A 24,505-nucleotide genomic window follows, 5' to 3' on the forward strand; every position below is an offset into this window, starting at 1 on the left:
AAGATGGGAATTGCAATAGGGAAAGAGTTTAATACACATAGAGCTGACTAAATGGGTCTGGAGTTTTATTATCACTCAAATCAATCTCCCTGAAAATTCACAGGCTAGAGTTTTTCAAGGATAATTTGGCAGGCAGGGGGCTAGGGAATGGGTGCTGCTGATTGTTTGGGGATGCAATCATAACTGTGTGGAAACCGGTCTTCTTGTGCCGAATTCGCTTCCAGGTGGAGGCCACAGAGGGTCTGATCCTGCTGGAATCATCTTCTGGTCAGAAATATGAAAGTCTGAAAAGCGTCTTAAAAGGCCAATCCTAGGTTCTACCATAGTGACGTTATTTACAAGGGTAATTGGGGAAGTTGTAAATCTTGGGACCTCTGGAACAATGGCTAGTAATCCTTTAAGGAAGCCTGTATCTTAGTGGAATTCAGGCCCCCTCATCCTCCTAAACTGGTGGCCTTTCATTTTAGTTTTGGGAAGAGCTGTTAACATTTAAACTATACATTTCTCCCAAAGTTAGTTTGGCCCATGTCCAGGAATGACCAAGAGCAGTTTGGAGGTTAAAGGCAAGATGGAATTGTTTAGGTCAGTTCTCTTTCACTGTCATAATTTTCTCACTGTTATAATTTTTGCAAAAGCAGTTTCAGAATTCTATGGAGTTCCCAGGTTTACTACTTTTAGTTTCACCAAAAAGAAGAGACACAGTAGGGTTTTTCTGCCCCTGTTGCAAATTTTTAGGAAAGGGAAACTAATTGGCCCAACCTGGGTCAAATGTCCTGCTTTGGTCCAATCACTGTGGCCAACGCTGGTCATTGAATGCATATATGGCAGCTAAAGTCCTGAGGGATGATATGGGGTAGGGGAAGCTTTCCAAGAGCGGGGGTTGTGATGAGCTGGAAATGTACCTGATCCTTGTCTTTCTGTAGCACCCAAACCTAAGTCAATCCTACCACTCTCCTGTTCTTTGCCTGAGCAGCCAAGAGCTGCTGGAGGGGTGGGGGAAAGCCAAACAACCATCTACAGAATTTTCAAATGGACATTTTAAATGAGAAAAGCCATGATGTTGGTTGGATGGACAGGGATGGTGCTGGGTGGGGTAGCATTGCAAAGGACTGGGCTGGGTGCAGTGGCTTACGCCTGTAATCTCAGCACTCTGGGAGGCCAAAGTGGGCAGACCACCTGAGGTCAGGAGTTGGAGATCAGCCTGGCCAACATGACAAAACCCCGTCTCTACTAAAAAATACAAAAATTAGCTGGGCGTGGTGGCGTGCGCCTGTAATCCCAGCTACTCGGGAGGCTGAGGCTGGAGAATTGCTTGAACCTGGGAGGCGGAGGTTGCAGTGAGCCGAGATCATGCTACTGCACTCCAGCCTGGGTGACAGAGTGAGATTCCGTCTCAAAAAAAAAAAAAAAAAAAAGAAAAGGGAGAAGACTGGTTCTCTGGCCCCAAAGAGTCACGATCTTGGTGAATTCACCACAGTTCAGGGTCAAGCTCCGAATTTTGCAGGCTTAGAAATGTGAACTTGTGGCTGGCCATGGTGGCTCAAATCCCATCACTTTGGGAGGCCAAGGCAGGTGGATCACCTGAGGTCAGGAGTTCGAGACCAGCCTGGCCAACATAGTGAAACCTCATCTCTACTGAAAATACAAAAATTAGCCAGGCGTGGTGGTGGGTGACTGTAATCCCAGCTACTCGGGAGGCTGAGGCAGGAGAATCACTTGAACCTGGGAGGTGGAGGTTACAGTGAGCCGAGATTGGGCCACTGAACCCCAGCCTGGGCTACAGAGTGAGACTCTGTCTCATAGAAAAAAAAAAAGAAAAGAAATGTGAACTTGTCAATATCTCAGAACTGATACAATTTGTGGATACTGATTCACATTAATGAAATTTACGTGAAACTCGGGTACAAATTCTAAATGAAAATTTATTTATTTTTATTTATTTATTTTTGAGATGGAGTTTCGCTCTTGTTGCCCAGGCTGGAGTGCAATGGTGTGATCTCAGCTAACCAAAACCTCCGCCTCCTGGGTTCAAGCGATTCTCCTACCTCAGTCTCCCAAGTAGCTGGGATTACAGGCATGCACCACCATGCCTGGCTAATTTTTTTATATTTTTCGTAGAGACAGGGTTTTCACCATGTTGGTCAGGCTGGTCTCGAACTCCTGACCTCGGGTGATCTGCCTGCTTCGGCCTCCCAAAGTGCTGGGATTACAGGTGTGAGCCACTACGCCTGGCCTTTAAATGAAAATTTATTCATTTACAAATATTTAAGGGCATATCAGTCTCCTCCAGATATGTTTTGCAAACACCTTTTTGAACCAAACTCAATGCCAATCCCTGTTCTGAGTGCTGGAGACACCAAGATAAATAAAATATAGGGTTTGTTTTCTTTTTTATTTTCCTATTTCTGAATAGATCACAAGGCTTTGTTTTCTGAGAGCTCCCTAACTTGTGAGTACACTGGGTGTGGGCAGACACCTTTTCTCTCTGAAATCACACAGCATAGAAATCAGCTTCTTGAGCATCAAATCACAAGGAAGGCTGGCTGGAGGGCTGGAACAGTCAGTAGTGTCTTTGACAGCCAGGGATAACTAGATGTTAGAGTTGAGGTGGCCCAAGCACAACCCCGGTACAGTTCTGCGACCAAGCACTGCCTCCTGATACTTTTTGCACTTCCATAGCTGAGCAGGACCTTTATTCTGTAGACATTTTTCATCTCTCTTTTTTTTTTTGAGATGGAGTCTCGCTCTGTCGCCCAGGCTGGAGTGCAGTGGCGTGATCTCGGCTCACTGCAACCTCCACCTCCCGGGTTCAAGCGATTCTTCTGCCTCGGCCTCCTGAGTAGCTGGGACTACAGGCACGTGCCACCACGCCCAGCTAATTTTTTTGTATTTTTAGTAGAGATGGGATTTTACCATGTTGGCCAGGCTTGTCTCGATCTCTTGACCTCGTGATCCACCCCCCTCAGCCTCCTAAAGCGCTGGGATTACAGGCGTGAGCCACCGCACGCAGTTGACATTTTTCATCTTACGTGAAAGCTGTCTCCAGTCCTGGGTGCTGAATGATTGCTGGCAGCATTCGCCAGGCTCTCACCCATGCCGCATTGATCTTACTAACATATCACTCAGGACAGGACCTGGTTTCCCCAGTTTCTCACTCCTTGAGGGTCCCTCATTCTTGCCTGCTTGTTGATCTGTGCCATTTTGATGCGATTCTTGGCATCCCTCTGTGAGCTTCTACCTTTCTTTGGTCACTTTTCTCTCCTCTCAGCTGTTTTTTTTTTTTTTTTTTTTTTTAAGCAGTTGTCAGTTTCCTTCACTCTTCCACCCAGTCTCTCTCCTCCTAACTCGTAGCAGGTAACCTTGCCACCTACTTTAGCTAGAAAATGCGGATGAGGTGTAACTTCCTTATACATGTGTATGTATAAGCTCCCTACGGAAAGCCTCAGTGCCCAAAATGAGTGCCCCAGGCGTCTCCCAGGTTCCTCCTTCTATTACTCTGTCCCTTCCAGTGCTTGGTTGCTTTTGTGCCATCTGAGTCCTTTCTCCCTGCTCTGTCCCTATGGTGGACAGTGTGCTTGGCTCTCGGTTCTGGCCTTTCCTCTTATTTTCCCTTGCTCTATACTCTGCATGGCCCTTGTTGGTGTGAAAAGAAACCAAAAATATTTCACCCCAAAATATGCTTCTTTGACTTGTTTTAATATGGCTATTCAGAGGGCCTGCAGACAGGAATAGCCCTGAAAAGCTGCTTTTTTGTGGAGGAGATTTATATCTGTACAGGAAAAGCCACATTTGTGAAATACACAGACAGGCTTTCCCTGAGCCCCACTTTCTTTCTCCAGATCTACGAAAGACTAACTCAACCACAGACTGCCATCTATTCTTTCTGAGATGACCTGAGATATTTTCTTTTCTTTTTCTTTCTTCTTTTTTTTTTTTGAGACAGTCTCACTCTGTCACCCAGGCTGGAGTGCAGTGGTACGATCTCAGCTCACTGCAACCTCAGCCTCCCAGGTTCAAGCGATTCTTGTGCCTCAGCCTCCCAAGTAGCTGGGACTGCAGGTGTTTGCCACCAAGCCCGGCTAACTTTTTTTGTATTTTTAGTAGAGACGGAATTTCGCCATGTTGCCCACGCTAGTCTTGAACTCTTGAGCTCAGGCAATCCACCCGCCTTGGCCTCCCAAATTGCTGGAATTATAGGTGTGAGCCACCACACCCAGCTGACCTGAGATATTTTCATCTGCAGAATAAGATAACTTTTTCTTGCTTTCTTCTTTCACTCTCCCATTAACCTGTGTGGCCACCTCCCTCAGAGCCTGGAGAAACTTGGTCCCAGGCCATTGTTCTTTGGGCTTATTCATTTATCCTGAAAATAATTGATTCCAACAACCAGCCCTCCATCCATCTTTTCCCCAGTGAAGAGAATATTTAAGCATTAACCATCTGGCCCTCCTTTGAGTTAATATCTTGTATGACTCCCTTGCACGGGTGTGCATGTAATGAATCTGTTATGCTTTTCTCTGTGACCCTTTATAATGGGGAGGGAAGAGCTCACCCTTTCTGCCCCTACAGCATTCCCTCAAGTCTTGTCTTAGGTCCTCTTCTTTCTCTCTAATTTCTCTCCCTGAGTGACCTCACCCACTCCTATGGCTTGGGTTGTCATTTCTGTGCAACTCCTAAATCTCTTTTTGCCAGCTGTTTGCTGACTCCTCCCCCAACCCCCCCATCCATTCTCTGCTTTGTTTGGGGCACCTTGGCCTCTGGCTTCTGGTCGAGTTTAGCTAATGAGAGGAATCAAGAATAGGAAGCCAGAGACTAAAGTGATTGGGATATTCCTTCCTCTGTTTCCATTCTGCTCCAGTGGGGGCTGCCTTCTCCACAACTGCGGCTCTGCCAGGGGCCCTTATCCACAGCTCCAGGTCCCGCTGGACTCAGTGAATGTTGCATCTTCTCCTTGTCCCTTCAGGCCTAAGGCTTCCCACTGTCATTCATCCATGGATATTCAACATCTCTTAATGACTTCCTTTACCCTTCCCAGATCTTCAAATCTAGCTGAAGATGCCTTCTCCTTCCTGCTGGTACCCTGACTGATACATAACTCCTATCTATCCCTGGAGCAATTGCTCCTTGAACATCCCCGCAGGTGCCTCTGACTCAACAGGTCCAGAACAGAATTCATTTCCCCGCAAATTGCTTTTCTTCCTGATCCTGAATTCTTTTTTTTTGAGACGGAGTCTTGCTCTGACTCCCAGGCTGTAGTGTAGTGGTGCCATCTCAGCTCAATGCAACCTCCGCCTTCCAGGTTCAAGCAATTCTCGTGCCTCAGCCCCCCAAGTAGTTGGGACTACAGGCACGTGCCACCGTGCCTGGCTAATTTTTTGTATTTTTAGTAGAGACGGGGTTTCACAGTGTTAGCCAGGATGTTCTCGATCTCCTGACATCGTGATCTGCCCGCCTTGGCCTCCCAAAGTGCTGGGATTACAGACGTGAGCCACAGCGCCCAACCCTTTTTCTTTTGAGACAGAGTCTCGCTCCGTCGCCCAGGCTAGTCTGCAGTGGCGTGATCTCTGCTCACTGCAACCTCCGCCTCCTGGGTTCAAATGATTCTCCTGTCTCAGCCTCCTGAGTAGCTGGGATTACAAGCATGCGCCACCATGTCCAGCTAATTTTTGTATTTTTAGTAGAGACAGGGTTTCACCATGTTGGCCAGGCTGGTCTCAAACTCCTGACCTCAAGTGATCCACCCATCTCAGCCTCCCAAAGTATTGGGATTACAGGTGTGAGCCACCACTTCTGGCCATTCTTCCTGATTTCTCAATCTTGTTTGTGGTCACCACTATCAACCTAGTTAGTTATTCCAGTTGGAAATCTTAGAGTCATCCTAGATTCCTCCCTTACTCTTTAAGTCCCATCAATGATACTCCCTTAGCATCTCTTGAATCTGTTTCTTTCTCTCACTCCCACCCCCACTCCCTAGCCAATGCCTTGATAAGGCCTACATTATTACTTGCCCTGACTCATGCAAGCCTGACTGGTTTTCTTGCCTCTAGTCTTGCCTCTTTCAAACCCTTCTTTACATTGCAGGTCTCAGTGATTTTTTTTTTTTTTTTTTTTTTAAGACAGGGTCTCACTCTGTCATCCAGGCTAGAGTGCTGTGGTGTGATCATAGCTCCTTACAGCCTCAACCTCTTGAGCTCAAGCTGTCCTCTCACTTCAGCCTCTGGGACTACATGTGCACACTACCATTGCCTGGATAATTAAAAAAAAATTTGTTTTGTAGAGACAGGTGCCACTATGCTGCTCAGGCTGGTCTCGAACTCCTGGGCTTAAGCAATCCTCCAGCCTTGACCTCCCGAAGTGCTGGGATTACAGGTGTGAGCCACCACACCTGGCCCCAGTGATCTATTTTAAATGCAATCTGATAGTTTTTGTCCCTTGTTTAAAGCCTGTCTGTGAGCTATCAGGGTGTGGTGTAGCACCTGTAATCCCAGCGCTTTGGGAGGTCAAGGCGGGAGGATCTCTTGAGGCCAGGAGTTTGTGATCACTCTGGCCAACAGAATGAAATTCCATCTCTACAAAAAATTTAAAACTGGCTGACCATGGTGCTGGGTGCCTGTAGTCCCAGCTACACAGGCAGCTGAGGTGGGAGGATCACTTGAGCCCAGGAGTTCAAGGCTGCTTCAAGCTATGACTGCACCACTGCACTCCAGCCTGGGTAACTGAGAGAGACCCCATTTTTTCTTTTTTCTTTTTTTTTGAGATGGAGTCTCACTCTGTTGCCCAGGCTAGAGTGCAGTGGCGCAATCTCGGCTCACTGAAACCTCTGCCTCCCAGAAAGACCCTGTATTGCAACAAACAAACAAACAAACACCTTTCTATGACTCCCCAGAACCTTTAGGACGCAGTCCAAACTGTTTACCAAGACATACAAGGCCCTTCCTGATCTGACACTCCTTGCTCACAATTCTGAACTTTGAGTAGTTCCTGCTGAATTCCGTCCCTTCCCGTGGCCTTTTCTGTCAGCCTGTGCTCCGCTTCTGTGTGCTCCCTGCTCACAATTCTGGAAAACCCCTGTTCACCTTTCAAAACCCATCTTATATGTCTTGTCATCTAGGAGCTTTTCCAGAACACTTCCACACAGGGGGATTCCTCCCTGGTCCCTTCTGCCTGAATTTTTTTTTTTTTTGAGATGGAGTTTTGCTGTTGTTGCCCAGGCTGGAGTGCAATGGCATGATCTTGGCTCACTGCAACCTCCGCCTCCTGGGTTCAAGCGATTCTCCTGCCTCAGCCTCCCGAGTGGCTGGGATTACAGGCATGCACCACCATGCTCGGCTAATTTTGTATTTTTAGTAGAGATGAGGTTTCTCCATGTTGATCAGGCTGGTCTTGAACTTCCGACTTCAGGTGATCCACCCACCTCAACCTCCCAAAGTGCTGGGATTACAGGCGTGAGCCACCGTGCCTGGCCACCTTCTTCCTGAATCTTGAGCAGCGTCTACTTAGAGCTTCATTCTTTGTCTTCCTATTAGAGTAGGAGGTCAGGGACCCCGTTAATCTACCTCTTCATCCTCAGGGCCTCACACAAGGCCAGTTATTCTCAAAATGCTTTGAATGAATAATCAGAGCTGGCAAAGCTATTTCACCAGGGGCCATGGTGTCACCAATTCTTCCGTGGACTAAATCTCTGCTGAGGATCACCAAGTCACCCACCCTGGTGCCCAGTACAGGCCTGGCTTCACACTGGAGCATAACCAAATGCAGAGTGATAGAGACAACCCGGTTGAGGTGTCAGAGAGCTGAGAGTGGAGAGCAGGGGACCCAGGCATGAAGCAGGAGGGCAGGACTTGGAGGAGGAATGGAGCTCAGTGCCGTGGAGAAAGAGCAGAGGCTGCCACCGGCTCCCTGGCTAAGACCCAAGCAGGCGAAGGGAAGGACTCATTCATCCAGGGCCAGCCCAGGAGCAAGACTGCCAAGCAGGTCGGCCCAGCCCATCTGGGAGGGGATTTCCTCAGCCTCCCTCCTCCTGGGCTGGGCAGCTTTGGAACCTGTCTGGAGGATTTTCGTTTGGGGAGGGACGGAGGAGCGCCTGGCAGAGTGGGATCTTCAGGGCAGCGGGCAACCCCTTGGCCCAGGAAGCCTGGAACGCAAGGACCGGCGGGCGCTGCCCGGGACTCCCCTACCTTGGTCTTTCAGGGTAAGATGTGGGAGCTGGGAGGGAGTGGAGGGAGTCCCATGTCAGGACAAGGGGGCGGCAGCAGGAAGTGCAGGGCCGAGGGGTGCTGTGCAGGAAGGAGGAGGGACGTGTGGGGTGCTTCCTTGGTAACCCCCCTTCTGGAGTGACCTCCTGATGTGGCCGCTTTGGATCCTGCTACTTTCATTTTAAAAGTTGGCAGCACGTTGGGCCAGGAGTCAGGGGCTATCTTCTCAAGGGAAATGGCAGGGAAGAGCTGAGGATGAGGACAGAGTAATTCCATTCCTCTTCCCTGCCCTTCACACTGGCTTTCTTTCCAGCCATCACGTTCTCCCCAGCACCCCCTACCCTCCTAAGTTTTTCTAACTCCAACTAAGCCAGTTCTTAGCCCTTTGCTGACCTGGACACTGGAGACCACAGCCAGGGAGACAGTCTCCACTTCTTCCTGCAAGGCGGCTCCTCCAGGGTTATTTGTTTCCTTCTTCCTGGTGTGAGTATCAAAGAGATTTCACTCAATCTTTCATTTATTCATTAGTGTTCATTTGTTTATTCATCACTGTTTGAGCATATACCTGGATTCTCCGGAGAGAGGGCTGCACAATTTCTGCTCCTCTTGGCAATAAGAAAACTGAAATTTATTGCTCAAACATTTGATGGTCATCTACAAGCTGGTGGGCAGCATGGCAGAGTAGAAAATTATTTTGGAGTCACAGAGAGACTTGGCTTTATATCCCATATCTCCTGTTTATCTCCTGAGCCTCAGTTTCCTCAGCTGTAATTTTTTTTTTTTAAAGAGACAGGGTCTTGCTATGTTGCCCAGGCTGCAGTGCAGTGGCTGATCATAGCTTACTACAACTTCAAACTCCTGTGCTCAAGCAGTCCTCTTGCCTCAGCTTCCTGAGTTAACTGAGCCACAGGGGCCAGCTCAAAATGATATTTTTATGAAGATGACAGGGAACAATGCATGTTGAATACCAAGCCGGGTGCCAGGCTCATTGTGGAGCCTTCCTAAACACCTGTGCTTTTCCCTTCCTCTTTGACCGCCTTCTTGCCATGCCTCTCCCTAACCAGCAACTCCCTCACCTTAGGCTGGCATAAAAAGATATGCCAGACAGCTCTGGCATATAAAGATATGCCAGACAGCTCCTGGCCTTGAATGCACATAGGCAGCGTGTAAACAGAACTGGCCAGTGACGGTGGAGTGGTGAAGGGAGAGGGAAGGCTGGGCTCCATGGCTCGCTCCTGTAATCCCAGCACTTTGGGAGGCCAAGACGGGAGGATTGCTTGAGTCCAGGAGTTCGAGACCAGCCTGGGCAATGAAGTGAGGCCCTGTCGTTAAAAAATAAAAGAAAAAAGAAGGGAGACCCACATAGGCATGGGATTAGGGAAGGTGTCAGGTGCTGGTTTGTGGTAAAAATACTGGACCAGGGCTGAGTCCAGACATGCTTGTTTCTGAATTTGTGCACTCAACACTGAGCAAGTGATGGGAACCACCAATTCCTAAACTATGGATGCAGGCTAAGGGCTTTTAAATGCATTCTCTTATTTAATCATAATCCTCTTATGATATTATTATTAACCCTATTTTATAGATGGGGAAGTGAAAATACAAACGGGTTAAGGGATTTGCCTAAGGTCACATGGCTAATAAGTAATGGATCCAGAATTCAAGTCTAGGTCAGACTCTAAACTCCATGCTTTTTGCTCTGGTGCTTGCTGTCTTTCAAGTTTCTCTGTATTAGAAAGACCAGGCTGGGGGCGGTGATTCATGCCTGTAGTCCCAACATTTTGGGAGGCTGAAGTGGGAGGATTGCTTGAAGCCAGGAGTTCAAAGCCAGCTTGGGCGACAAGCGAGACCCTGTCTCAAAAAAAAGGCCTGGCACGGTGGCTCATGCCTGTAATCCCAGCACTTTAGGAGGCTAAGGTGGGAGAATTGCTTGAGTCCAGGACTTTGAGACTGGCCTGGGTAACACAGTGAGACCTCTTCTCTACAAAAAATAAAAAAATTAGCCTGGTGTGGTGGTGTGCACCTGTAGTCTCAGCTACTTTGTTTTTTTTTTTTTTTGAGGTGGAGCCTCACTTTGTGGCCCAGGCTGGAGTGCAGTGGCGGCATCCCCATCTCAGTTGATTCTCTCACCTCAGCCTCCTGAATAGCTGGGACTATAGGTGCACACCATCATGCCCAGCTAACTTTTGTTGTTGTTGTATTTTTGGTAGAGACAAAGTTTCATCATATTGCCCAGGATGGTCTCGAATTCCTGGACTGAAGTGATCCACCTGCCTTGGCCTCCCAAAGTGTAAGGATTACAGGCGTGAGCCACCATGCCCGGCCCATCTCAGCTACTTTGTAGGCTGAGATGGGAGGATCACTTGAGCCTGAGACGCCAAGGCTGCCGTGAGCTGAGATCAGGCCACTGCACTCCAGCCTGGGTGACAGAGCAAGACTGTCTCTCAAGGAAAAGAAAAAAGAAAGACCAAAAGGGCATCAGCATTCCCCAACTACCTCCCTAGACACTGGCCTTTCACTTCCTGTAGATCTGCTCTGGGCTGCTGCATCCACACTCCTTCCCTGATTCATTAACTCATTCAGTCATTCCTACATCATTCATTAAATCAAGTGCTCTGTTTATCCCCTGAGACTGCAAGGTTTCAAGAGGGCAGGGATCATAAGCATGATCCTGTTCATTCAGTTTTATAATCCTGTTCGTTTAGCACCTCATTCATTCCTGATACCAAAATTTTCAATGAATTCTTTGTGAGTAAATGAATTTGACAAATATTTACTGATGGATTCCATGGACTAGGTAATAGGGAGTCAAAGATGAATAACGCAGAAGCCCTGTCCTCAGAATGCTCACAGCCTTGTAGAGGAGACAGTTACAATACAAAGAAGACAATGATGCTCTAGATGCAAGCCGAAGTTGCTGACAGAACTAAGAGGGCATTTAATTCTATGGTGCATCCTCAGTGCCTAACACAATGCTAAGCACGTGGTAGATGCTCAATAAGGCTTTGCAGAGGAGTTGTAAAGGACAGAGTCTTTTAGTTTTGTTTTTCTTTAATTAAAAAATTTTCTTTTCTTTTATTTAACTTAATCCCAAATGTGATAGTAAGGAACAGAGTCTTAAAGGGGGTGTTAATACTTCCTGGGACAACAAATGGGGCGGGGGGGAGGATGTTCAGCAGAGGGAGGAGCTCATGAAAAGACCTCGTGGAGAGTGGGAGCTGGAACTGCTAGGGGCTCAGTGTGGCTGGGGCATAGGGTGTATTTGGGGAAATGGAAAGAAATGAAGGTGGATAAATAGGCAGGGTTCAAGTCATGAGGTCTTTTTGTGCCTCGTTAAGGAATCTAGGCTTTAAACCAAAGACATTGGATACCCATTGAAAAGATTTTGGCCGGGCGCAGTGGCTCACACCTCTAATCCCAGCACTTTGGGAAGCCGAGGTGGGTGGATCACAAGGTCAGGAGTTCAAGACCAGCCTGGCCAATATGGTGAAACCCCGTCTCTACTGAAAAAAAAAAAAAAAAAAATTAGCTGGGCATGGTGGCATGCACCTGTAGTCCCAGCCACTCAGGAGGTTGAGGGAGGATAATTGCTTGAACCCAGGAGGCAGAGGTTGCAGTGAACCGAGATCACGCTGCTGCACTCCAGCCTGGGCAACAGAGCGAGACACAGTCTCAAAAAAAAAAAAAATTTAGCAATAAGAGAGACACCACCTGATTTGCATTTCAGAAGTGAGGCTGATGTGTGGGGGCCTAGGATATGATGACACCAAGGTTTTCAGGCCTGATGGGTCCCCACCTATCTATGGACATTAGTCTTCCTTTTTAAGACTTCAGCATGGTTTCTTCATGAAGGGTCTCCTGATTTGGACTGTTCCTGATAACTGGTACTTTGCCCTCAGCTGTATACTGGGTCACAGCGAATCTGTTCCTCCTAATAAAAGTTTTGAAATTTATGAATACTTTCCTTTTGTATAATCTGGAATAAGTTCAAAGATATTACTTGCAATACCTTGTGCTTTCTTATGCCAGAGAGCTAGAGATGGAGTTGTAGAAGGGTTTCCAGGAATTATATCTAGCTCTGAGTGTGCCCAATGAGGATGTGTCAAACTAGCCAGTGGTCCTGGAACTGGGGATGCAGGGGCACGGATAACATAAAAGGAATCCATTTCCAGATTCTCAGCTGCTGCAGGGACTCTTGCCTAAAAGTCATCTGCTTGTCTGGATTCTTTTAAGTTCTACTTTTCAACTCTGTTTTCGTTGTTTCTCTTCCTTGGCTTTATAAGAAAGTTACACCTCTGTCCATCCCAAATTCATTGAACAAGGTCCATTGTTCCAAAGGACAGTTAGAGAATGCTCTGTTCCTGAGAGATAGCAAGTAAAGAGAGATTAGGCAGGAGAAACTAAAGGGTGCTGTGCCTCTACTACAGACTCGTAGTATTTGTTTTATTTAAGAATACTCGGCCAGGCGTGGTGGCTCATGCCTGTAATCCCAGCACTTTGGGAGGCCAAGGTGGGCAGATCGCCTGAGGTCAGGAGTTCGAGACCAGCCTGACCAACATGGAGAAAGCCCATCTCTACTAAAAATACAAAACTAGCCAAGTGTGGGGTTAGGCGCCTGTAATCCCAGCTACTCAGGAGAGTGAGGCAGGAGAATCGCTTGAACCCAGGAGGTGGAGGTTGTAGTGAGCTGAGATCACACCATTGCACTCCAGCCTGAGTGAAAAGAGCAAAACTCCGTCTCAAAAAAAAAAAAAAAAAAAGATCCTTTCGGCCGGGTGCGGTGGCTTACACCTGTAATCCCAGCACTTTGGGAGGCTGAGTTGGGTGGATGACTTGAGGTCAGGAGTTCGAGACCAGCCCAGCCAACATGGTGAAACCTCATCTCTACTAAAAATACAAAAATTGCCAGGCGCGGCTCACACTTGTAATCCCAGCACTTTGGGAAGCTGAGATGGGTGGTTTGCCTGAGGTCAGGAGTTGGAGACCAGCCTGGCCAACCTGGTGAAACCCCATCTCTACTAAAAATACAAAAATTAGTTGGGCATGGCGGCGGATGCCTGTAATCCCAGCTATTCGGGAGGCTGATGTGGGAGAATCACTTGAACTCAGGAGGCGGAGGTTGCAGTGAGCTGAGATCGCGCCATTGCACTCCAGCCTGGGTGACAAGAGCAAAACTCTGTCTCAGAAAAAAAAAAAAAAAAACCCAAGAAACAAAAAAACAAAAATTAGCTGGGCGTGGTAGCGGGTGCCTGTAATCCCAGCTACTCAGGAGGCCGAGGCAGGAGAATTGCTTGAACCCAGGAGACGGAGATTGGAGTGAGCCAAGGTCATGTCGCTGCACTCCAGCCTGGGCAAAAGAGTGAGATTCTATCTCAAAAAAACCCCCAAAAAACCAACAAACAAAAAAGAATACTTGTTTATTCAACTTGAGGAAGCTGATTAAGTAAGCCAGAAAATAAAACATAAATAAAAATGAAGAAATAAAAAGACTTGTTTAGGCTGGGCACAGTGGCTCATTCCTGCTATTCCAGCACTTAGGAAGGTCGAAGTGAGAAGATCATTTGAGCCCGGGGGTTTGAATCCAGCCTGGGTAATGTGATGAGACCTCATCTCTACAAGATTTGCTGGGCATGGTGGCATGTGCCTGTGGTTCTAGCTATTTGGGAGGCTGAGGTGGGAGGATATCTTGAGCCCAAGAGATCGAGGCTTCAGTGAATTGGGTTTGCATCACTGCACTCCAGCCTGGGCAACAAAGCAAGACCTTGTCTCAAAAAACACCCAAATAGGACCGGGTGTGGTGGCTCATACCTGTCATCTCAATACTTCGGGGGGCCGAGGTGGGCGGATCGCTTGAGCTCAGGACTTCGAGACCAGCATGGGCAACATGGCTAAACCCTGTCTCTACAAAAAAATACAAAAGTTAGCCAGGTGTGGTGGCGCACACCTGTAGTCCCAGCTACTTGGGAGGCTAAGGTGGGAGGATCGCTTGAACCTGGGAGGCAGAGGTTGCAGTGAGCTGAGATCATGCCACTGTACTCCAGCCTGGGTAACAGAGTGAGACCCTGTCTCAAAACAAAACAAAACGAAAAATTTGCTCAATGCTAATTATGTGCCAGACACTCTTCTAAGAATTTTACAGATAATAAAGTAATTCAATACTCATACCGAATCTATAAAGTAGATATTTACCACCCTCCTTTTATAGATGATGCTCCCAAGGCACAAAGAGGTTTAATAAGTTGCCCAAGGTCACAGAGGTGTTAAGTGGTGAAATCAGAATTTGAATTCAGACACCTTTGAATTCCTCTAGAATTTGTGTTTTAGCCATTATGCTATATTAAACTTAAGTGCTTTAGCTCTTCATTTATGTATTATAAAATTAGAATTGAGACATGAGCCAGTTGTCATGGGGATGCAAATTAATGCATTTATGGAACCTTTTAAAAATAAAGGTAGATTTTCTTATGGACAGAAAATCTGTTTGATTTGGCTAATTGTTTTGACAGTGAGGACAGGCTTTGCTAACTGGATTATGTGGTAGACATTTTCCATAAACTGAACAAGTGAAATCTGTAGCTCTAAGATTTGGATGAAAATGTATTTAAAACATGTCTCTAACAAAGACTATGACAAAAAATTTGATCTTGGAGCCTATTTTAACTTGTAAAAAATAATTGTAGTTATTAACTTAAAAATGTATGAGACAGAACAGAGTTTCTTAAAAAAAAATTTTATTTTTTATTTTTTATTTTTTTTTGCGACTGAGCCTAGCTTTGTTACCCAGGCTGGAGTGCAGTGGCATGATCTCAGCTCACTGCAACTTCTGCCTCCCAGGTTCAAGCGATTTTCCTGCCTCAGTCTCCCAAATAGCTGGGATTACAGGTGCCTGCCACCATACCCAGCTAATTTTTTTGTATTTTTAGTAGAGACGGGGTTTCACTGTGTTGGTCAGGCTGGTCTCGAACTCTTGACCTCGTGATCTACCCACCTCGGCCCCCCAAAATGCTGGGATTACAAGCGTGAGCCACCGCGCCCAGCCTTTTTTTTTTTTTTTTTTGAGACAGTCTTGCTCTGTCATTCAGGCTGGAATGCAGTGGCGTGATCTCGGCTCACTGCAACCTCCGCCTCCCGGGTTCAAGCGATTCTCCTACCTCCGCCTCCAAGTAGCTGGGATTACAGGTGCCCGTCACCACGCCTGGCTAATTTTCTTGTGTTTTTAGTAGAGACAGGGTTTCACTATGTTGGCCAGGCTGGTCTCGAACTCCTGACCTCATGATCTTCCGGCCTCGTCCTCCCAAAGTGCTGGGATTGCAAGTGTGAGCCACTGCACCAGGCCATTTTATGTTTATTTATTTATTTATTTATTTTTGAGACAGTCTTGCTCTGTCATCCAGGCTGGAGTGCAGTGGCACAATCTCAACTCACTGCAACCTCTGCCTCTTAAGTTCAAGCGATTCTCTTGCTTCAGCCCCCTGAGTAGCTGGGATTACAGGCACCTGCCATAACGCCTGGCTAATTTTTTGCATTTTTCATAGAGATGGGGTTTTGCCATATTGGCAGGCTGGTCTTGAACTCCTGGCCTCAAATGATCCACCCGCCTCAGTTTCCCAAAGTAGTGGGATTATACGCGTGAGCCACCACATCTGACATTCTTCAAAATTTTTATGGGGATTTATGAACAAAAAATCGTGAAGACTTGTGGACCCAGCGCAGTGGCTCATTCCTGTAATCCCAGCACTTTGGGAGGCCAAAGGGGGTGGATCATTTGAGGTAAGGATTTTGAGACCAGCCCGGCCTACAAGTGAAAGCCCGTCTCTACTAAAAATACAAAAATTAGCCGGGCATAGTGGTGGGCACTTGTAATCCCAGCTACTCGGGAGGCTAAGACAAGAGAATTGCTTGAATCCAGAAGGCAGAGGTTGCAGTGAGCCAAGATTGCACTATTGCACTCCAGCCTGGGGAACAGAGCGAGACTCCGTCTCTAAAAAAAAATAAAAAAAAAAAATTGTGAAGACCTGTGAGGTATGACACCGATAAACATCGTTGGCCATGTGTTTGCTAGTGGGGATGAGGTTTCTGGTTAGGTGAGGGGAAGTGGCTTATCCATAGGTAAGCAGGGGCAGAATCGGAGCAAGGACCAGGATTTTCTGACTCCTGCAATGTCAGAGCTCTTTCCATGATACTTCCCTTCTCCTTCCTTCTCCATTCATGTGATTGTTAATTCAGCAAATACTTGCTGAGAAATATTTTCTACTTTCGTGGAGCTCATATTCTAGCAGAAAGAGACAGACAATAAATAAACTAACTATTTTTAGATAATGATAAGTGCTGGGAGCATATAAGTGGGGAAATGTAGTAGAGCATATAGGGATGCGGGAAGGCATGGGCAGGGGAGACTTCCTAGGGATGTGCTACAGGTTATGAAGGATCAAGACCAACCTTGTGTGTATGAGTTGTAGGGAAGGGAGAGGGCTAGGTAGAAGGAACAGCAAGTACAAAGACCTTGAGATAGGAGAGGGTTTGGTGTGTTCCAGGAACAGAAAGACGTCCCTGTGGCTGCAGCACTGAGTCATTGGGAGACAGCAGTGGAAAGTGAATTCCACAAAGAAGGTAGGAGCTAGGTCACACAGGATCTTATCATTTGCCATCAGGATCCTATATTTATCCCAAAGACAATGGGAAACCATTGAAGGATTTTTAAGCTGAGAGTTGATACACTCTGATTTACGGTTTTGTTTTGCTTCATGTTGGAGGGAGGCAGGAGTGGAAACAGAGTGAAGACTAATTTGGGAGGGCAATTTCGGGTCAGACATCAGTAATCCACTCAATGGAAGAATACAAAGATGAACAATGTGAACGGAAAGAAAGGCAGAATGGCATGAGATGTCATTCTGTCTTGTGGTTCTGATGAGGCATGCTGGTAGCTATTACTGTGTAACAGATCACCCCAAAATTTAGTGACTCAAAACAAGAATAGATGTGGTAGCTCACGCCTGTAATTCCAGCACTTTGGGAGGCCAAGGTGGGTGGATCACGTGAGCTCAGGAGTTCAAGACCAGCTTGGGCAACATGGGGAAACCCCATCTCTACAAAAAATACAAAAATTAGTTGGGCATGGTGGTGCTCACCTGTAGTCCCAGCTACTCGGGAGGCTGAGGCACAAGAGTCCCTTGAACCGGGGAGGTGGAGCTTACAGTGAGCTGAGTTCGTGCCACTGCACTCCACAGCCTGGGTGACAGAGTCAGACCTTGTCTCAAAACAAACAAATAACAGAAAAACCAAGAGCCATTTTATTTCGTTATAATTCTGCAAGTCAGGGATTTGGGCAGGGTTCAGCTGAGCAGTTCTTCTCCATGTAGTCATCAGCTAGGGTCATTCACAGCTGTATTCAACCGGTGGATGAGCTGGGCTGGTAGGTCAAGAAGGTTCCATTCATAGGTCTGGCACCTTGGTACTTTTCTTTATTTTATTTTCACATGATTTTTCTTTCTTTTTTTTTTTTAAATCAGGCAACCTCCTGAGCCAGAGCAGGCTCAGAGAGACTCCTCCTACCTTTGTGCTCTTCTACGTGGCCTGTCTCTCCATGTGGGCACCTTGGGCTTCCTCATAGCATGGTGGCCTCCAGGTAGTGTTAGGTTATGTGGTGTTAGGTTATATGGTGTTAGGCTTCAAAGAGGAAGTATTCCCAAAGGAGCAAAAGTGGGGACCACATAGCTATTAAGGCTTGGCCCTGAAAAGTATCCAGCATAGCTTCTGCCACGTAGTGTTGGTCAAAACCAGTCACAGAGCTGGCCCAGACTTAAGGAGAGGAGAAACACACCCAAACCGTATCTCTCAGTGAGAGGAATGGCAAATTACATGCTCCGTCTTTAGTCTACCATCCTTGGCTTCTGGGAACTGAATAGCCCTAACCATGCTGATGGTGCTGACCCACTTTTAAATCTAAACCACAGTATACTATGTTGGAACAATTTATAGGTCTTTATTCCCCAGTGAATAGAGAGGGACTGGAGAACAGGAGGTGGTTTCTTTTTCTTTCTTTCTTTCTTTTTTTCTTCCCATGTGTTTCCAGAGCCTAACACATACAAGGCATTCAGGGAATGCTACCACTGGATGCACACATCACGTAAGCATTCACTGGTTGTCGAAACATGATGTATATAAGAATCCCCTGGGAGCTGTTAAAAATGCATGCAGATTTCTTTTTTCTATTTTCTTTTTTTGAGACAGAGTCTCACTCTGTCACCCAGGCTGGAGTGCAGTGGCGCGATCTCGGCTCACTGCAGGCTCTGCCTTCCTGGGTTCATGCCATCCTCCTGCCTCAGCCTTCCGAGTAGCTGTGACTACAGGCGCCCACCAACATGCCTGGCTAATTTTTTTGTATTTTTAGTAGAGACGGAGTTTCACCGTGTTAGCCAGGATGGTCTCGATCTCCTGACCTCGTGATCTGCCTGTCTCGGCCTCCCAAAGTGCTAGGATTACAGGCGTGAGCCATGGTGCCCGGCCACCTGCACATTTCTGAACAAGACCTGAGCCCAGACCCTCTGAATCCAAATCTCTAGGGCAGAAGTTTTCAGTCTTGGCTGCACGTGAAAAGATACAAGTGCTAGGCCTTCACCCCAGAGACCCAGTTTCTGTTGATCTGGGGTGAACTCAAACACATTTAAGTCTCTTCAGATGATTCTGATGTGAGGCCAGGGTGAAGAACCAGTGCCCTAGGATTAGAACCAGCCATCTCTGCTAACCTCCCCAGATGATTCTGATGCAGGTGGTCCATGACAGGCTGACCAACACCCTTGGCTTGCCCTGATTTTAGCACTAAAAGTCTCACATCCCAAGAAACTCCTAGTCCTGTGCAAACCAGACAGTTGGTCATTATCAGTGGACCACTATTGAAAAAAAATTCTACATGAAGCAGTGAAAGCCTTTTTTGAAAAATGCCCACAAATATCTACTGAAAGCCATGATTTTGTCTCCTTACTTAAGACCCTGAGCCAACTGTCCTTGAATTAAGGGGGAAGTGGCTCAGGGTCACTGTTTTCCTTCAGCCCTATGCTCTGGTGTGCTAGGTCTGTTAACTCATGTAAATAGTGTGTTTGTCTTTGGGAATTCTTTCAGACTCTCTCCCTTAGTGCACACACCACAGCTTTGAAAGCCCAATCACAATCAACAAAGATGATGTGTTTAGGATAATACAAGATACAGGATGAAATTCCTATGTCTTCTACACCAGTGTGTATTATTATTACTATTACAAATATTATAACAGAGTACACAAATATATGTAATATGTTAAATAGCTGTGGGGCGGCCCAGACTCTGTTCTGAGATTCCCGGGTTTGTGCCCCAGCTTTGCTGTCCCTAGGTATGTAATCATGGATGCCTCTTTTTTGCCCTAGTTGTTCACCTGTAAAATGGGAATAATAAAGAGGTCTTCTTCACAGAGCAGATGGGAGGATCCAGAAAATAATAAAAGCGAAAGTGGTTCTGTAGAGTGAGAAGGCTGTGTATTATGATGGTCTTTGAATGAGAGGGACTTGAAGACATTATTCCGCTGAGAGGCCCTGCATGTGACTGGGGCTCTGGTCCCCCTACCCTGAACCATAGCCCACCTGTGAAGTTTCAAGGAAGAAGCTTTTGACACGGAGTGGACCATGGAGAGAGCTCAGGAAGCAGAGTTCTCTACCTTAGTTGCCCTTACTGCTGAGGTCAAGTGTGCTTTGCTTCAGGAAAAAGCAAAGCTTTCGGAAACAGGGGCATTTTTTGTTTTCAAATCTTTTGCCTATTTATTCCAAGTGTATCAGAAATGTAGCCAAAAGAAAACAACCACAACCACAAACCTGTAATATTGAAAAGCCAGTTCTTAATTTCTGTAGCTAAAAAAGCATCCTTTCAGGCTGTAACCACAGAGAGATTGCTGCAGGCCTCTGGCATAATGATGGTTTGCAGTGTGATGAAGGAGGCTGCTAAGCTCTGTGGCCCAGAAGCCCAATCCTGGCCTCTCCAATTATCCAGGCGCCTAGCAACACCACCAAAAGTCTCCCCGCCAGGCCCAGCTGGGCAGCAATTGGCTACACCCAGCACAGCCCGCTGCCCAGCCTCCTGAGCTCCCCAGCCACATCAAGGCGGGTCTCAGCCCCGGCAGGGGCCCGCCTGGTACCAACGAATGGGTGGGGCCAGTTGTTTAGAAAAAACAATTCAGATATTTAAAACCTCCCTGTTTGAATGCAGCTAGGCAAGCGGCACAAGCTCACAACTAAAAGTGTCTGCCATGGAAAAGAAGTTGTCATAAGGGTGTTGGCCTTGCCAGGGCCCTCCTGGGTGAGGTGAAGAAGGGAAGGTGAGCCTGATTTAGTCCTCTGGCTTCTCAAAGAGGCAAATCCTTTCCCCATCCTGGACGCTTGTGTTCACCTAGAGTCCTTGTCGTAGCAGTGGGGATGGTGGGAATTCCCAGCCCCATCTTCTCCCAGGGCTCATGACCTGCCACTTCCTCTACAGCTTCCTTTTGGGAATTCCCAGGGTCTAGTCTGGGACTGTCTAGGCAGCTGGAGGAAAAAGAGGGAGATAAGAGTACAGGAAAGGATGGGATGAAAATAACCAAAAAGAAGATTCACAGTTCTTTTGTTTGATTTTTTTAAAATTTTTATTTATTTAGTTTTTGGAGACAGGGTTTTGCTCTGTCACCCAGGCTAGAGTGCAAGTGGCACCATTGTAGCTCACTGCAATCTCGAACTCCCTGTTTCAAGTGATCCTCCCTCCTCAGCCTCCCGAGTACCTGGAAGTGCAGGTGTGCACACCGCTGCACCTGGCAAACTTTAATTTTAATTTTAATTTTTTGTAGAGAAAGGCTTTCACTGTGTTGCCCAGGCTGGTCTCAAACTCCTGGCCTCAAGCAATCCTCCCGCCTCGGTCTCTCAAAGTGCTAGGATTACAGGCATGAGCCACCATGCCTGGCCCATTATTTTTTATTTAAATTTTTTTTTACGTGGCCAGGCACAGTGGTTCATGCCTGTAATCTCAGCACGTTGGCAGGCCAAGGCGGGTGGATCACCTGAGGTTGGGAGTTCAAGATCAGCCTGACCAACACGGAGAAACCCCGTCTCTACTAAAAATACAAAATTAGCCAGGTGTGGTGGCGCATGCCTGTAATCCCAGCTACTCGGGAGGGTGAGGCAGGAGACTCTCTTGAACCCAGGAGGTGGAGGTTGTGGTGAGCCAAGATCGTGCCATTGCACTCCAGTCTGGGCAACAAGAGCGAAAATCTGTCTCAAAAAAAAAAAAAAAAAAAGAAAGAAAAGGCCGGGCACAGTGGCTCACCCCTGTAATCCCAGCACTTTGGGAGGCTGAGGCCAGCGGATCATGAGGTCAGGAGATCGAGACCATCCTGGCTAACACGGTGAAACCCCGTCTCTATTAAAAATACAAAAAAATTAGCTGGGCGTGGTGGCGGGCACCTGTAATCCCAGCTACTTGAGAGACTGAGGCAGGAGAATCGCTTGAACCCGGGAGGCGGAGGTTGCAGTGAGCTGAGATCGCACCACTGCATTCCAGCCTGGGCGACAGAGTGAGACTCCATCTCAAAAAAAAAAAAAAAAAGAAAAAAATTTACGTTTTAAAATCTTAAATTTATTTATTTATTTATTTTAGAGACAGGGTCTTGCTCTGTTGCCAAGGCTGGAGTAAATTTTCATTTTTAACTCTAATCCCATGACAGATGAAGGAGTACCTTTCTGTAACACTTGGTGTGTAGAAATCACAGGGGCTGTGGAACATGTGGGGGCTTTGGAGTCAGGCGCCGGAGACTCTTCTCCCAGCCCTCCCCTTATTAGCTGTGAGACCTTGAGTAAGTTACTTTGGGAGCCTGGGTTTCTTTATCCTTAAAATGGGAATATTATTACCCAGCCTTACAAAGTGGTAAAAATTAATGAAGAGAATGCTCATAAAGTGTTTAGCCTGGAAGCTGGCACACAGTAAGTATTTATTATTGTAGTAGCTCTTTATTATTTTATTTGATTCTTGCCACAATTCTGTAAGATACTCAGGGCAGAGGTGAGTGCTGTTTTACAGCTGAGGAAACTGAGGCCCAGTGGAAAACTAAATGTGGATGCTGGGAGTAGAATTCAGGTCTTTACAGTGTCAAACACAAGGCAGGCTATTCTTCAAAGGCAGATGGCAAGCCGTTTTTTTGATAGCCATTATGACATGGCAGCTTCACAGTGATGGTGCCCAGTGATGGTAGCATGATAATGGAAGGGGTGTGGCCATGCAAAGGAAAAGGTTGGTAGGAGTCTCTTTTCTTTTCTTTTTTTTTGAGATGGAGTCTCATGCTGTCGCCCAGGCTGGAGTGCAGTGGCACGATCTCGGCTCACCGCAACCTCCGCCTCCCAGGTTCACGCCATTCTCCTACCTCAGCCTCCCGAGTAGCTGGGACTACAGGTGCCCGCCACCACGCCCGGCTAATTTTTTGTATTTTTAGTAGAGACGGGGTTTCACCGTGTTAGCCAGGATGGTCTCGATCTCCTGGCCTTGTGATCCACCTGCCTTGGCCTTCCAAAGTGCTGGGATTACAGGCGTGAGCCACCGCGCGCCGCCTGATAGAAGGCTCTTTTCAACATAAAGTCACACAAAGACTTAGTCAATGTCTGGTTGGAATTCCTCCTTCCCCTTTTTCCCTCCTCTCTTTCTCTCCCTCTCTCTTTCCCTCCCTTTCTTCCAGAAGCATTCCTTTTAAAAAACATTAAAAAAAAATAACTCTGATGTTTTGTATGGAATGCTTCACGAATTTGCGTGTCATCCTTGTGCAGAGACCATGCTAATCTTCTCTGTATCGGTCCAGTTTTTAGTATGTGTGCTGCTAAAGCAAGCACCACAAACATTCTTTTATTGATTGATTGGTTGAGTTAGGGTCTCGCTTTATCACTCAGGATGGAGTGTAGTGCCATGATCTTGGCTCACTGCAACCTCCACCTCCAGGGTTCAAGCGATTCTCCTGCCTCAGCATCCCCAGTAGCTGGGATTAAAGGCATCCGCCACCTCACCTGGCTAATTTTTTGGGTACTTTTAGTAGAGATGGGGTTTTACCATGTTGGCAAGGCTGGTCTCGAATGCCCGACCTCAGGTGATCCACCTGCCTCGGCCTCCCAAAGTGCTGGGATTATAGGCGTGAGCCACCGTGCCCGGCCCAAGTCAGGTTTTTTGATTGCAAAAGATGGGAACTGATTCTGGCTAATTAAATCAGGAAATGAATTTGATTGAAAGCACATTGAGTAAGTTACAGAATCACTTGAAGGCTGTAGAAACAAGGCTTGGGAAATAAGCAGAAACAGAGAGACCAGGTACCTAGAATTACACCAAATCCCATCACAGAGCCAGATAGGTGAGGATGGCCTCAGTGCTGCTGCTGCTGAATGCTCAGTGCTGCTGCCTTCGTCACAGCCACAGCTGGCGTTGGATGCTGGATGCCATGCTGACCCCAGTGGCAAGGCTGTCTGGACACTGGATACTGCTGCCACTGCTGCAACCACTGTAAAGAATTTTTTCCATCCCCACTTCCAGCCTCTGAAATCCTAAGCAAATACAGCTGATTGGTCAAGCTGCCCTAGCTGCCTAGGGACATGCAAAAGTGAATATTGGGCATGGTTAACGTCTGTAGTGGGAGCCGTTTCCTGCTGCCCACCAGGAGAAGATAAATTCCCCAAGAAAACTGACAAATGACGACTACGTACATGTTGTCAAAGAATCCACTGGAAATCCTTGACATTTGCAGATTCAACACTTGCAATTTCGGTAATTTATTAGTTACTCCCAAAGGCCCATTATGAATGAATATGAGTTGAATGATTGGCTTTGCCTGTTAGTGAGCCAGGCCTACCGCTCTGCCTGGACATCTCACATGACTGTTATCCTCTATGTAGTTTGCATGCAGTGATTAAAATATTTGTTTCTTGTTTGCAGAGTAGAAAAGATTCATAAAATAAATAATCCAATAGTGCCAGTGATATAAACAAAGAGAAAGTGAGGAGGTATAAGACAGTGACTTTGTTTTTTGGCTACAAATAGAAGTTTTGGATAAATTGGCATGTTGTGTCAAGTTCAGTGGTGTCTAAGATCCCTGATATCATTAGATCCACCATGTGTGTCACTGAGATACAAGGAAAAGTTGTTTAGTGAGTACATCAGCCAGTGCCAAAGCTGCTCATCAAGAGAAAGATTAACGTTTTTTTTTTTTTTTTGAGACAGAATCTCACTCTGTCGCCCGGGCTGGAGTGCAGTGGCAAAATCTCGGCTCACTGCAACCTCCGCCTCCCACT

The 24,505-nt window shown here is 46.8% G+C and overlaps 1 protein-coding gene and 1 non-coding gene across 3 annotated transcripts in view; one reads left to right on the plus strand and one right to left on the minus strand.

The window, feature by feature from the left end:
- The first annotated feature begins 8,042 nt into the window (after positions 1-8,042).
- Positions 8,043-24,505, plus strand: part of RHBDL2 (rhomboid like 2) — a 54,535-nt gene continuing 38,072 nt past the window's right edge. The window contains exon 1 of one of the 2 annotated variants that reach the window (XM_054494139.2): positions 8,043-8,191. The gene's annotated coding sequence lies outside the window, so the exon portion shown is untranslated. The remainder of the gene's footprint in view (positions 8,192-24,505) is intronic. The other variant, XM_054494149.2, reaches the window with a different exon arrangement.
- On the minus strand, positions 22,955-23,062 carry LOC129023115 (U6 spliceosomal RNA). The gene has a single exon (XR_008496675.1). It is a non-coding gene; the product is annotated as a U6 spliceosomal RNA (small nuclear RNA).

The sequence above is a fragment of the Pongo pygmaeus genome, chromosome 1 (genome assembly GCF_028885625.2).
Source record: "Pongo pygmaeus isolate AG05252 chromosome 1, NHGRI_mPonPyg2-v2.0_pri, whole genome shotgun sequence".
NCBI classification, from domain to species: Eukaryota; Metazoa; Chordata; class Mammalia; order Primates; family Hominidae; genus Pongo; species Pongo pygmaeus.